Here is a 13644-nt window from a genome sequence, read left to right as displayed (position 1 = left end):
TTAAAGCAGATTATTTAAGAGAAAGAAGGGAAGCAGATCAGCACTAGAATAATAATTTTTAAAACCCTCTCCAGTCATTTGTAATGCAGCAAAATCTTCATTTAAAGAACGGCTTATTGTTTCACAGATGCAGATATACCAAAGGTCATATTGTGTCTCCAGAAACAACTGTCTGCAGTAAAGGCTAAATGTAATGCACTTTGGCCATGAGGTATATGTTAATGTCATCTCTCAGATTCTGTTCAAAAGAGATCCCATTTATTCAAATTCAATAGCAGGGCCTGGTGCCCTGGGCCTCCATTCACAAGCTGGAAGGAATATGGGTCCTTCCATTTTTTTTCTTTTAAGTTATCAGAAGATGATCATACTATATAATCAACAAGCTATTGAAAGAAGCCAAGCATTTCTGTAAATTAAGTTTAATGCTGTAATCAAATAAAACTTACAGTGGTATTTTAGGGTACACACTTCATGATTGTATATCACAGTAATTAAGAATAAAACTGGTGAGTTTATGCAAATGAATTTAATTAGTATCACGTTTATGTAAGAATTGGGTTTGGCTGCTAGTGACAAAGAATCCGAAAAAGAGATATAAAAAGGATAGATATTTATTTCTCTCACACATAAAAGGATTCTGGTGAGAAGATTTAATTCTCCTCCCAGGCACAGAGAAATGGTGGTTTCTAAGTTTCCAAAATCCATCCACATCTGTTAAGAGGAAAATTTGAACACAGCACGGGACTCACTGAGTAGAGTGACCAACTGACCTGGTTTGCCTGGGACTGTCCCATTTTAGCACTGAGATGCTGCATCTAGGGAAAGTCCTCAGACTGGGGGGCTGTCACCCCACCACCAAGGGCCTCCCCACAGTCAAGGAAACAAGACACATCTGGCAGGGTGTCTTCGCTTAAGGTCCCCCTGTCCTGGTCCGCACCTGGTGTTAGCTCTTGTCAACTCTGCATCTAGTCTCTGCATCTAGATGCAACTAGACTCTGCATCTAGTCGCAACTAGACTCTGCATCTAGTCATGCCTCCTTCATCACCTACTCAACAAATACTTGTTAAACACCCATTTTATCCAGGTCCAGGTCCAGGTCCACCTCACACCGCACCGTCTTCCTAATGGAATTTGGTTCACCAGGGACACGAGATGCCATCTCCTATGCATAATGTCCTTTTCCTCTTTCCTCCATGGCAATTCAGGTCACCAGGAACTGAAAAGGAGAAAGAGACCATGAGAACTCTGTCTGAACAACAGAAGGCAAAACCCAAAGTCCTCAACTGTCATAATATTTGAAAACTATTGTGGATGAATATGAAGTGACTTCAAAGATTTCCACAATATATTGTTAAGTGGGAAAAAAATCAATTTATAGAATAACATGAGCAGTATTATCCCAGTCTACAAAAATATTTATGTATGTATGTATGTATTTTAAAAGCATATTGATAGAAAGATAGACTGTTGCCTCTGAGTTTTGGACCAAGGGAGGAGCAGCTGTGATGCGGAGGAGGAGTCCCATTCAAAAGCCCCTGTGGTAAGATGCCACCTTACCCCCATCACAATGGCCATTACTTAAAAGTCAAAAAATAATAGATGTTGGCACAGATTTGATGAAAAGGGAAAGCATATACAATGTTATTGGGAATGTAAATTAGTACAACCTCTGTGGAAAACGGTCTGGAAATTTCTCAAAGAGCAAAAAGGATATCTACCATTCAATCCAGCAATCCCATTACTGGACATCTACTCAAAGAAAGATAAATCATTATATTAAAAAGACACCTGCATGCAAATGTCTATTGCAGCACAATTCACAATTGCCAAGATGTGGAATCACCTAAGTGCCCATAAACTGATGAGTGCACAAAGAAAATGTGGTGTGTACACACACACACACCGTATTAGTCAGCTCTCATGCTGCTAATAGACATACCTGAGACTGGGTAATTTATAAAGGAAAGAGGTTTAATTGACTCACAGTTCCACATGGCTTGGGAGGCCTCACAATCATGGCAGAAGACAAAAGAGAAGCAAAGCCACATCTTGCATGGCGGCAGGCAAGAAGATATGTGCAGGGGACCCCCCCTTCATAAAGCCATCAGATCTTGTAAGACTTATTCACAACCATGAGAACAGCATGGGAAAGACCAGCCCCCATGATTAAATTGCCTCCCACTGGGACCTTCCCATGACATGTGGGAATTATGGGAGCTACAATTCAAGATGATATTTGGGTGGGGACACAGCCAAACTATATCACATACATACACACACACACACACACACACACACACCACAGAATACTACTCAGCCATTTAAAAAAAAGAGGAAAATAATGTCTTTTGCAGAAAATTGGATGGATCTGGAGGCTATCATCCTAAGTGAGGCAACTCAGGAATGGAAAACCAAATACCACATGCTCTCCCTCACACATGGGAGCTAAGCTTTGGGTACACAGGGGCATACAGAGATATAATGGGCATTGGAGACTCAGAGGGGGCAATTGTGGGAGGGGGATAAGGGATGAAAAATTATTATGTACAATGTTCACTGTTCGGGTGATGGGTACACTGAAAGCCCAGACTCCACCACTATACAATGCGTTCATGTAATCAAAAACCACCTTTACTCCTAAAGCTATTGAAATAAAGCAAAAAAAAATTTTAACAATTCAATTTTGATAAGATTAAAAAGCAAAACAAAAAGCTATTGTGAAGGCAGAATGGAAGGACTTGGTGGATTTGATGTAGAGACTAAGGAAGAAGGAGCAGTCAGAAGTTGGGCAGCCTGGGTGGATGGAGAACAGAGGTACAGTTAAGAAAAACAAGGATTGAGAGGGAGGTGGAAGGGGGCAGGAGAGCGATGGCTTTCCTTTGAAACATGTGGGACTTTAGAAGGCTGTGGGCCTTTTGGGTCAAGGTCTCCAATGTACAATCAGGAACACAGAACTGGAGCTCAGAGGAGAGAGAGTTCTGGAAATGCAGATTTTAAAATCATCCACCTGGCCGGGTGCAGTGGCTCACACCTGTAATCCCAACACTTTGGGAAGCCAAGGTGGGTGGATTACCCGAGGTCAGGAGTTCAAGGACAGCCTGACCAACATGGTGAAACCCTGTCTCTACTAAAAATAAAAAATTAGCCTGGCATGGTGGCACATACCTGTAATTCCAGCTACTTGGGAGGCTGAGGCAGGAGAATCACTTGAACCCGGGAAGCAGAGGTTGCAATAAGCCAAGATCACACCACTGCACTCCAGCCTGGGTGACAGAGCAAGACTCCATCTCAAAAAATAAAAATAAATAAATAAAAACAAAATCATTCACCTCAACCTAAGAGTCAAAGCCCCAGGAACACATGAAAAACACCAGCCAAACAGGCACGATGGCTCACACCTGCAATCCCAGCACTTAGGGAGGCTGAGGCAGGAGGATCACTTGAGCCCAGGAGTTTGAGACCAGCCTGGGCAATGTAGTGAGATCCTGTCTTTACAAAAAAAAAAAAAAATTAAAAATCACCCAGGCATGGTGGCGTGTGCCTGTAGTCCCAGCTACTTGGGAGGTGGAGGTGGGAGGATTGCTTGAGGACAGAAGTTCAAGACTAGCCTGAGCGACATAGGGAGACCTCATCTCCAAAAAAAAAAAAAAAAACACAACAAACAGCAGCTAGACTACCAAAAAGAGAAGAAAGTAAAAGGCAGAATGTTGAGAAACACCTACCCCTGAGGCATCCCTCAGAGGAAGAAGAGGAGACAGAAATTAGGAACATTTAGGGCAGGAGCACAGAGACACTCCAGCAGACGGGGCCAAATAAATGAAAAATGGACAAGGAGGGAAGGAGAAGGAAAGCTCCACGTGAATGAGTCTGTCCTAGGCTGGCCTCTCACTCTCTGCGCTCTGACGGTTTACAGTGACTGATGAGGGCTCTCATGGGTTCTCTAGAGATACCCTATGTAGGTGATGTTTTACCTTCAGTAAAGACAAGCCTGGGTCATTCCCTTCCTTGTCCTCTCTTCTCTCCTCTAATCTCACAGAGGTAGAAAACCAGAGAGTCGGGGGATGTGGCTGGCAAATCAAAGCTCAAGTTGGAGAAAATCAAAGTCAACCACTCCCCTCCCTCCCAGCACCTACAGTGGTAGGGAAAAGGGTATAGCTGTAACCTTGAATGAAGTGGTAAGTTTTGGTGATGTCTCTGAATGAGACATTAATTACTGATTAGAAGACTTCTCATTCCCTGAAGGTGACCATAAAAGTCATGGTGATCCAGGAGCAAGAGACTAATTAGCTCCACAGAACAAAGGAGCGATAGGAGACAAAAATAAAATGGCTTAATAATTACACCCTGAAGCCATACTTGTTCAAAATCATGGTTATAAAAGAATAAAGATACTGGGACCACTGCTTTTCCCATGGGCAGCAGGATGTTGAACAGGACTTTTTCTGTTGTCTGGGAATTGTGGCCAAAAACCCAAGGTTGAAAACAGTAATACTAACGGCCCCTAAAGATAATTGACTTGGATGGAAGCCAGAGACTTCTCCAAGGCTATTTGACCTTGCTACAATCAATCCACCATTTGCCCCCAGATCATATTTGCAAAAAACTAGTTGGAATTGGGAGTTGTTGACTTAGATGAAAGGTGCTGGAGCCTTTTCTCTCTCTTCCCCACTAGCAGGTGAAGGGGCAATGTACTCTTCAGTTTCTATTGCTTTCCAACAATTGGCACCAACTTAGTGGCTTAAAACAACATGAATTCACTAGCTCACGGCTCGGTAGGTAAGAAGTCCAGGCACCATGTAGCTGGGTTCTCATTCAGGGTGTCACAAGGCTGGAACCAAGCTGTTGGCTGGCTGGGTTCACACTTGATGTTCCAAGTCCTCTTCCAGCTTCATGTGGTTATTGGCAGAACTCAGTTCCTTGTAGCTGTAGGACTGAGGTTTCCACTTCCTTGCTGACTGTCAGTCAGGGGCTGCTCTTAGAGGGCACCCACATTCCTCACCACATGACCCCTCCATCTTCAAAGCCAGCAAAGCTCCCAGGTTGAATGCTTCTCATGCTTCAAATCTCTTTCCAGGAAGAGCCCAGCCCCTTTTTAGCACTTTCCTGATTAGGTCAGACCCACCCTCCATAATATCCCTTTCTTTCTTTCTTTCTTTCTTTTTTTTTTTTTAGACAGAGTCTCACTCTTTCACCAGGCTGGAGTGCAGTGGCGTGATCTCGGCTCACTGCAATCTCCACCTCCCAAGTTCAAGCAATTCTCCTGCATCAGTCTCCTGAATAGCTAGGACTACAGGTGCGTGCTGCCATGCCCAGCTAATTTTTGTATTTTTAGTAGAGATGGTGTTTCACCTTGTTGGCCAGGATGGTCTCGATCTCTTGACCTTGTGATCCACCCACCTCGGCCTTCTAAAGTGCTGGGATTACAGGCATGAGTCACCACGCCCGACCAGTAATATCCCTTTATTAAAGTCGACAGTGCCATACATCAGGGACCTATTGCAAGAGCTGAGTCCATCATAATCGTAATCTTGGGAATTGTGCAAGGTGTCCACATCAGGGGCAGGCATCTTGGGGCTGGATTACAATTCTGCCTGACATGGGTATGCCCTCCCAAAAGCCACATACAGGGGGGCTGCAAAGGATCATTTGTGAAGAATAGGGGTGAAGGCAAGAAGACTCACTGGCAGGCGGTCTTCAGGTGGACAGCCTCTCTTGCAGCAGACCTGCTCCTCTGCACTTCATGGAGAACAGAGGACAGCAGTAACGAGGTCTACACCCCACCCCATGGCATGGCCAGGAGGTGAGAGCTGCCCTGGACATTGCAGAATGGGGAAAGCTCTGGCCACGCTTCCCAGGACAATACCCAAGCCACACTTGCTGTGAGCATGCCAGGGGGCATGGGGGCTGAGGGGTGCAGCCAGAAACATCAAGCCAGATGAGCTCCCCACATCAGCAAACTACACATGGGGAGGCAAGCACATCACCCTCCAAAGCACCCACCTGTGACCCACCTGGAGAGTCAGGTTTCTAATGCCTCCATCTATGGACATCAACAGCCAGGAAAGGCCGGGAGCAGTGGCTCAAGCCTGTAATCCCAGCACTTTGAGAGGCCTAGGTGAGGGGAACACTTGAGGTCAGGAGTTCAAGACCAGCCTGGCCAACATGGCGAATCCCTGTCTCTGCTAAAAATACAATAATTAGCCGGGCATGGTGGCAGGTGTCTGTAGTCCCAGCTACTTGGGAGGCTGAGGCAGGAGAATTGCTTGAACCTGGGAGGTGGAGGTTGCAGTGAACCGAGATTGTGCCACTGCACTCCAGCCTGAGCGACAAAGCGAGACTCCATCTAAAAAAAAAAGCAGCCGAGAGAGCTTCAACAACAGCAGCTAAATAAAAGCATTTGTCTCTTTTCTCTAATCACTTTGTTTCATGTCAACTACACAGGGGCTGTAAGCAGAAGGTGAAAGAAATAAAAAAGCCAACCACTCCTCTCTCCTCTAGACAAGACTCTCAGGGCCTGGCAGCTCTTGGAGAAGGACATGAGCACTAAATCTGACAAGAAATTTAAGTTTTGATCTGGACCTGACTGCATTTTTTTCTTTTTTTTTTTTTTTTTTTGAGACAGGCTCCCTCTGTCACCCAAGCTGGAGTGCAATGGTGCAATCATAGCTCACTGCAGCCTCAAACTCCTGGGCTCAATCAATCCTTCTACCTCAGCCTCTTGAGTGGCTGGGACTACAGGCATGAGCCACCACGCCTGGTCCCCAACTGCATTATAACCGAGAAGCTGTGGGACCTATCATTAAGAGAAATGAAATAGAGATTCAACAGAGCATATTGCAAGGTTGCATTTGGAGGAAAAATAAATAAATACTTCTTGTGTGTTTCTCACTAAATTCATACCGTTTAACAAATCAATTACATTTACAAACATGCTGAACTCTTAGCAGAGTGGTCTGAACTCTTGGGAGTAGACATAGTTCCAACTACCACAAAGAGTGGAAAAAAATTCAGAGGGGCCTTTCAACCAGAGCCCAGACACTGGAGTCTCAAAAATGTGTGCAAATGTACCGGGCACAGTGGCTCATGCTTATAATCCCAGCATTTTGGGAGGCCGAGGTAGGCGGATCACTTGAGGTCAGGAGTTCAAGACCAGCCTGGCCAACATGGTGAAACCCTGTCTCTACTAAAAATACAAAAATTAGTTGGGCTTGGTGGCTCGAGCCTATAATCCCAGCTACTAAGGAGGCTGAGACAGGATCACTTGAACCTGAGAGGTGGAGGTTGCAGTGAGCCGAGATCACGCCACTGCACTCCAGCCTGGGCAACAGAGTAAGACTCCATCTCAAAAAAAAAAAAATTTGCAAAAGTGTGTGTGTGCACATCCATGAGTGTGTTTGAGACAGGGTGTGTTTGCATGTGAGCATGTGTGTGCAGAGTATCAGGGTATCCACATGAGCGTGTGTGTATGAGGAACACATGAGATCGAATGTGTGTAATTGTATGTCTCCAGTGACAGCACAGAGGAAGAGATGGTCCAAGACCAAAGAGGAAAGAAATGGCATAAGATGGGACAATGTTCTATGATCTCCAACTGGCCAAAGAAAACTGAGAAACAAATTTAAAAGAAGACGGGTAAGTAAAGTAAGTTTAGCTGCAATTTGGATTCTCATTTAGGAACCAGGGTCTTAATCTAGGGAGAAGAAACTCAACATGATGTACTGCAATGGGGGTTTCCAGACTTGCTAACTTTATTCTCTCCCAAGCCATTTGTCTCTCAGTTTAATAATTTTCCACAGCTGCTGTGTAATATAACTACTGATGTACTACTGAGCCAATTTCTCCCAGCCAGTCCTGCTGCCAGAGAAACTAATGGGAAGAGACAGCGCCAGGGTCTACCCTGCAAACTTGCAAGGGCTTGCAAAGTGGGTCACAGTTTGCTCGTTGCTGAAGGGAACAGCATGCACAGGCTGCCATCTCCATTTAATTTTTTTCTTTGTCTTGCAAACAGCAATATCTTTCTTTTGGAATTCTGAAGAAATCGATTGCTTTCATATTTCCCTGGCTCTTTAAGGAACAAAAAGCAAGTCCTGAAAAGTAAAGACATTCCTTTTAGGTCCAACTCACAGAAATTGTGGTGCAACAGCAGCGTTCGATTCCAGAAAGAGCAGGGATTCTATTTCTGTCAGTCTTATGTCTCCCTGAAACCATTTTACAATTATTTTGTGTCCTCTGTTTTCCCAATTGGATGACTTAAACACCACCCCTGAGAGGCAGCTGTTTCCAGAATATTGCACAATTTATTGAGTTCATGAGAATTGTGATCGTTGGCAGCACCAAACTTCATGGAGGGAATCACAGGCACTTTAATTCCAATTTGTTGACTTATGGAGGAAGCAATTTCTCCCAGTGGTGTCCCTTCATCCAGGAACAAGAGCCATCAAAGTGTCACAGACTTAGAGCCGGAAGGGCTCTCCGCTAGTGTTTCTGCCAGTCCTCTTGGTTTTACACATGAGGAAACTGAGACCCAGAGAAGTTAAGTTACTTGTTAACTAGTCACCCAGTAGCAGATCTGCAAGGAGCTCTTAGCAATCCTGATTCCAAGTGTAATGCTCTTGCATTAGCTCTGTGCTGCCTCCTAGATGTTGGTCTTCTTAATATTGATAGCACATTTGCTCAAATGTTTGCTAATACGGTTTGGCTGTGTCCTAACCCAAATCTCATCTTGAATTGTAGTTTCCATAATCCCCACGTGTCATGGCAGGGACCCAGTGGGAGGTAATTTAATCATGGGGGTGGTTACCCTCATGCTGTTCTCGTGATAGGGAGTGAAGTCTCACGAGATCTGATGGTTTTATAAACAGGAGTTCTCCTGCACAAGCTCTCTTGCCTGCTGCCATGTAAGAAGTCCCTTTGCTCTTCCTTCATCTTCCGCCATGATTGTGAGGCCTCCCCAGCCATATGGAACCATGAGTTCATTAAACCTCTTTTCTTTATAAATTACACCATCTCCGGTATGTCTTTATTAGTAGCGTGAGAACAGACTAGTACATTTGCCCTGCAAAACTTCCTTATTCTTAAGCAAAGGGATTTCCAAATTTTCTTCATTAGACACATAATTTAGAACTACAATTAACTAAACACTAACTGGGTGTCAATTACTGTACTATTTCCTGCACATGGACACATTTAGGGTCAAAGTACTGTACCAAGTATAATTTTCCTAGAAGCTATAAAATGTAGGGTATCAGTGAATGGAAAAACTAGAATATTAATTAATAAAAGAAATCCACTACAGAGAATCTCTTCCCCCTCAATATAACCATAGAGACTAGGCTGGTCATTATTTGCAGTTCACAAAAGAAAGAGCCTACAGAAATATTCACAACTATTGAATGAGGTGGCTGGCAAGTGAATTTGGTGTAGGTGCATAAATTTGTGTGCTGGGGGTGTGTTATAAAGGAATAAAGTCTGGGTTCAGCTGGGTGATGGCAGGAAAAACAGGATCCCAGAAGGAGGCTGGAAGAGTTGGGAACAGATGGAATGACTGGCCTACATGTCAAGTCTCTTCACCTGCCCACCTGGCCACAGAAAAGGCAAAGCTCTGCAGATGGATCATCTCGTTCTTACTGTAACACATAACAAGCAGTGAGCAACACAAACTCACCTGTGTCAATGGAAAGAGTTAAACTCCGTGACATATTTAAGAAGGTTTATTCTGAGCCAGATATGAGTGACCAAGGCCAGTGACACAGCCCCAAGAGGTCCTGAGAACATGTGCCCAAGGTGGTTGGGTTACAGCTTAATTTTATATCTTTTAGAGAGACAGAAGTTGTAGGCAGACATCAATTAATACATGTAAGGTGTACATTGGTTGGGTCTGGAAGCAGTTGTAGGGGACAGGCTGGGAGGGTGGGTATGGCTTCCAGCTCTTAGTGGATTCAAAAATTTTCTGATTGCCAATCAGTTGAAAGAGTTAAGTTATTATCCAAAGACCTGGAATCAACAGAAAGGAAAGTCTTCTAGGTTAAGATAAGGGGTTGCGGAGACCAAGGATTTCATTATGCAAATGAAGCCTCCAGGCTGTAGAGAGAATAGAGAACAAATGTCTTTTATCAGACCTAAAAACTTGCCGAACCCTTAGTTAAATATCTCCCAGATGAGGTAAAAACCTAGAAAGGGAAGAGGATTCTCTACAGAATGTAGATTTCCTCACAAAAGACAGCTTTTCAGGGCCATTTAAAAAGATGTCAAAGAAACCTATTTTGGAGTAAAATACTTCAGTGTCTTTCAGGGCCTGCCACCTGTCCTGTGATGCTATACTAGAGTCAGGTTAAATGTTAACTCTTGTCAGTTGAGCCTGAATTCCAAAGGGAGGAGGGCATAAGGAGGTCTATCCAACAAGCCCCTCTTCCCATCACAGCTTGAACTAGTTTTTCAGGTTCACTTTGGAATGCCTTGGCCAAGAGGGAGATCCATTTAGTCATTCTGGAGGCTTAGAATTTTATTTTTGGTTTACACCTGCTATTTACCTTTTTTCTGCTACACTGGCAAAATAACCCCCTCTGCCCCTGAAAAAGGCTTCCTGGTAATCTCTCTCAGGAATCAGGGTGATTTCTCTAGTTGTTGACGAGTTTGACAGATTGCAGGGGAAATGCTACTTCATAATCCTGCTCCAGATGTGTTCTGACCCTAGAAGTGAACACCGAGAGCGTTCCGGTCCAACCCTGCAGGAGGCCAGGGAAGGAGCGCCACCCAGAGAGAGAGTTCCGTACCTAAGTGCACCTTCATTTGGTATTTAAAAACAAAACAAAACAAAAAAACAGCAAAGATGAAGGAATGTTGACAGGGCCACATGACATCAAACTAATCAACAAGATCCCCCTCCAGGAAGTGTCTGAGTTCAAGGAATGAAAGTATTCTAATCAAACACAGAGCTTGAGAGGAGTATAAAAGACTTGGCAGAGAATCACTGAAGCAGGAAATTAATAAGGTTCAAACCTAGTGTTAAACAAGCCTTCTGAATTCCAAAATCCAATAAAGCATCCTTGGTTGTGTTCTGAAGTTAAAGAAACTATAGGCAAGGGTAACAAGAGGCAAGGGCCTCAGCTACAGGGGGCAAGGTGGGCCTTGGCTTGCTCAGTCCCCATTAAGCCAATCTTGGGGCAGGCAAAGACAGGATGAGATGAGAGAGGCTCCACCGTGCAAGCGTGGGGGCAGATCCTGCCTTTCTTTATGACATTGATATTTTGTTCATCATGGATTTTTTTCCATTGACTTTTACATTTAAAAACATTTCACAGCTGGGTGCAGTGGCTCATGCCTGTCATCCCAACACTTTGTGAAGCCAAGGTGGGTGAACTGATTGAGGCCTGGGCAACACAGAGAGACCCCATCTATACAAAAACATATATAAATTAGCCAGCTATATGTATGCCTGTAGTCCCAGCTACTCTGGACGCTGAGGCTGTGGAGGATCCCTTGAGTCCAGGAGATGGAGGCTGCAGTGAGCCATGATTGTACCACTCCACTTCAGCCTGAGCAACAAAGTGAGGCTCTGCTTCAAAAATAAAAATTAAAAATTAAAAACACTAAAAAACTGACCAAAAAAAGACACAATATATATATTTTTTAAAACCCACTTCATTTAAAATATAATTTATCTTGACTGCTGAGCTACTTTATGTCACCTTAAATTTATTGTTCCCCATGAGTTCTCATTTGTTTCACTCTAGTATCAGCCCCAGGAAAGAGCTTAATAGATGCAAGTGACAGATGTGAAAGACGGCAACAGAAAAGTCACTATCTCTTAAGGGTCCCCCAAGAAGATGTGGAGGTCTTAACCCCCAGTACCTTGGAATGTGACCTTATTTGGAAATAAGGTTATTGCAGATGTAATTAGTTAAGATAAAATTACACATGAGTAGGATGTGCCCCTAATCCCATATGGTTGGTGTCCTTATCAAAAGGGGAAATTTGGACGCAGACATGCACCCAGGGAGAAGGCCATGTGAATATGAGGGCAGAGACTGGGGTGATGCTTCTATAAGAAAAGGAATCCCAAAGATCGCCAGCAAAGTGCCAGAAGCCAAGAAATTAGCCAGGAATAGATTCTTCCTCACAGCCCACAATCCTGAAACACCTTGATCTTGGACTTGGAGGCTCCAGAACTTTCAGACAATGAATGTCTGTTGTTGAAGCTGCTTAGTTTGTGGTTCTTTGTTATGGCAGTTCTAGGAAACTAACACACCATCCCTGGTCTTAAGGACAGACTGAGCACCTCTGTATCAACCAACCCTACTTCAACCCTGTAGCCAGGGAAGACCAAATCAGTTCTCAGCCCTGAGATAAGCAAATCAACACAAATCCAGAGGCTATGAGGGCAGGGTGGGAGGGAAAAGCTGGCTCACTATGGGGAGGATGAGGCAGAGTTAGAACCTGGGCCATGATCACCGTCAGAACACAACCACCTCGTAAAAATGCTAGAGCCAGGCAGGTCAGGTGGACACACATCTCTGAGGATGGGTGGGTGATCAAAGCAAGTGGGAGCAAGAGAGAAAGTATACATAGGACAGAAGAAATTTAGCATTGAGTAATCCTCTCAGACACAGCTGCTTCAACTTGAGACAGCCTGTATGCATCTGACTGACTCTGTGCTTTTACAAGGCTCCTACTATGTGCTCAGCTCAGTTGCTGTTATCAGAGTGTGTAAGAGTCAGGCATGGTGACTTATGCCTGTAATCCCAATGCTTTGGGAGGCTGAAGCAGGAGGATCACTTGAGGCCAGGGGTTCGAGACCAGCCTGGGCAACATGGCAAGATCCTATCAAGAAAGAAAGAGAAAGACAGAGAGATAAAGAAAAAGAGGGTGAGAGAAAGAAAGAGAGAAAGAGAGAGAATAAGGAAAGAGCTAGGGAGGGAGGGAGGAAGGAAGGAAGGAAGGAAGGAAGGAAAGAAGGGAGAGAGATAAACAGTGTGTGAGTATCAAAATGAGGGGGTAACACTGAACCCAAGCTAGATTGGGGTCATATCAGAATAAGAAGAAAAGGAGAGGTGTGAACAATGCTACTTCCTTGAGCTTGTCTTAAGGTTGGTCTATATGAAAAATTTGTCTTTGGTCTTTAAAAGGAAAAAAAACCAGAAGAGATGGAGGAAGGAAGGAAAAAGAAGAAGAAAGGGAGAAAAGGAGTAAAAGCAAGGAGAAAGAGTTGAAGGTCAGGTTCTTATTCCCCTGCATCTGATTTCGGACTTGGTCTCTACAGGAGCCAACTCCTGTTCACATTTCATTTTATTTTATTTATGTTTGAGACAGGGTCTCACTCTGTTGCCGAGGCTGGAGTGCAGTGGCATGATCTTGGCCCACTGCGACCTCCACCTCCTTGGTTCAGGCAATTCTCATGCCTGTGCCTCTCAAGTAGCTGGGATTACAGGCGCCTGCCACCACGCCTGGCTAATTGTTGTATTTTTTGTAGAGACGGGGTTCCACCATGTTGGCCAGGCTGGTATCGAACTGCTGGGCTTAATTGATCCGCCTGACTCGGCCTCCCAAAGTGCTGGGATTACACGTGTGAGCCACCACACCCAGCCCTGTCCATATTTTAGATTCTTTTTCTGTCCTCCTGCTTGCACCAACCCTGAGGAGTAGGC

At 44.3% G+C, this 13644-nt stretch overlaps 1 long non-coding RNA gene across 1 annotated transcript in view; it reads right to left on the bottom strand.

Annotated features, from left to right (window-relative positions):
* Nucleotides 1-403: 403 nt before the first annotated feature.
* The window catches only part of LOC134740144 (uncharacterized), a 93391-nt gene continuing 80150 nt past the window's right edge, over nt 404-13644 (bottom strand). The window contains exon 3 of the long non-coding RNA XR_010127404.1: nt 404-1217. This is a non-coding gene — a long non-coding RNA (uncharacterized LOC134740144). The remainder of the gene's footprint in view (nt 1218-13644) is intronic.

The sequence above is a fragment of the Pongo pygmaeus genome, chromosome 8 (genome assembly GCF_028885625.2).
Source record: "Pongo pygmaeus isolate AG05252 chromosome 8, NHGRI_mPonPyg2-v2.0_pri, whole genome shotgun sequence".
Lineage (NCBI taxonomy): Eukaryota > Metazoa > Chordata > Mammalia > Primates > Hominidae > Pongo > Pongo pygmaeus.
The sequence above is the reverse complement of the archived record's forward strand: the minus strand, read 5'-3'. Positions and strand labels throughout refer to the sequence as shown.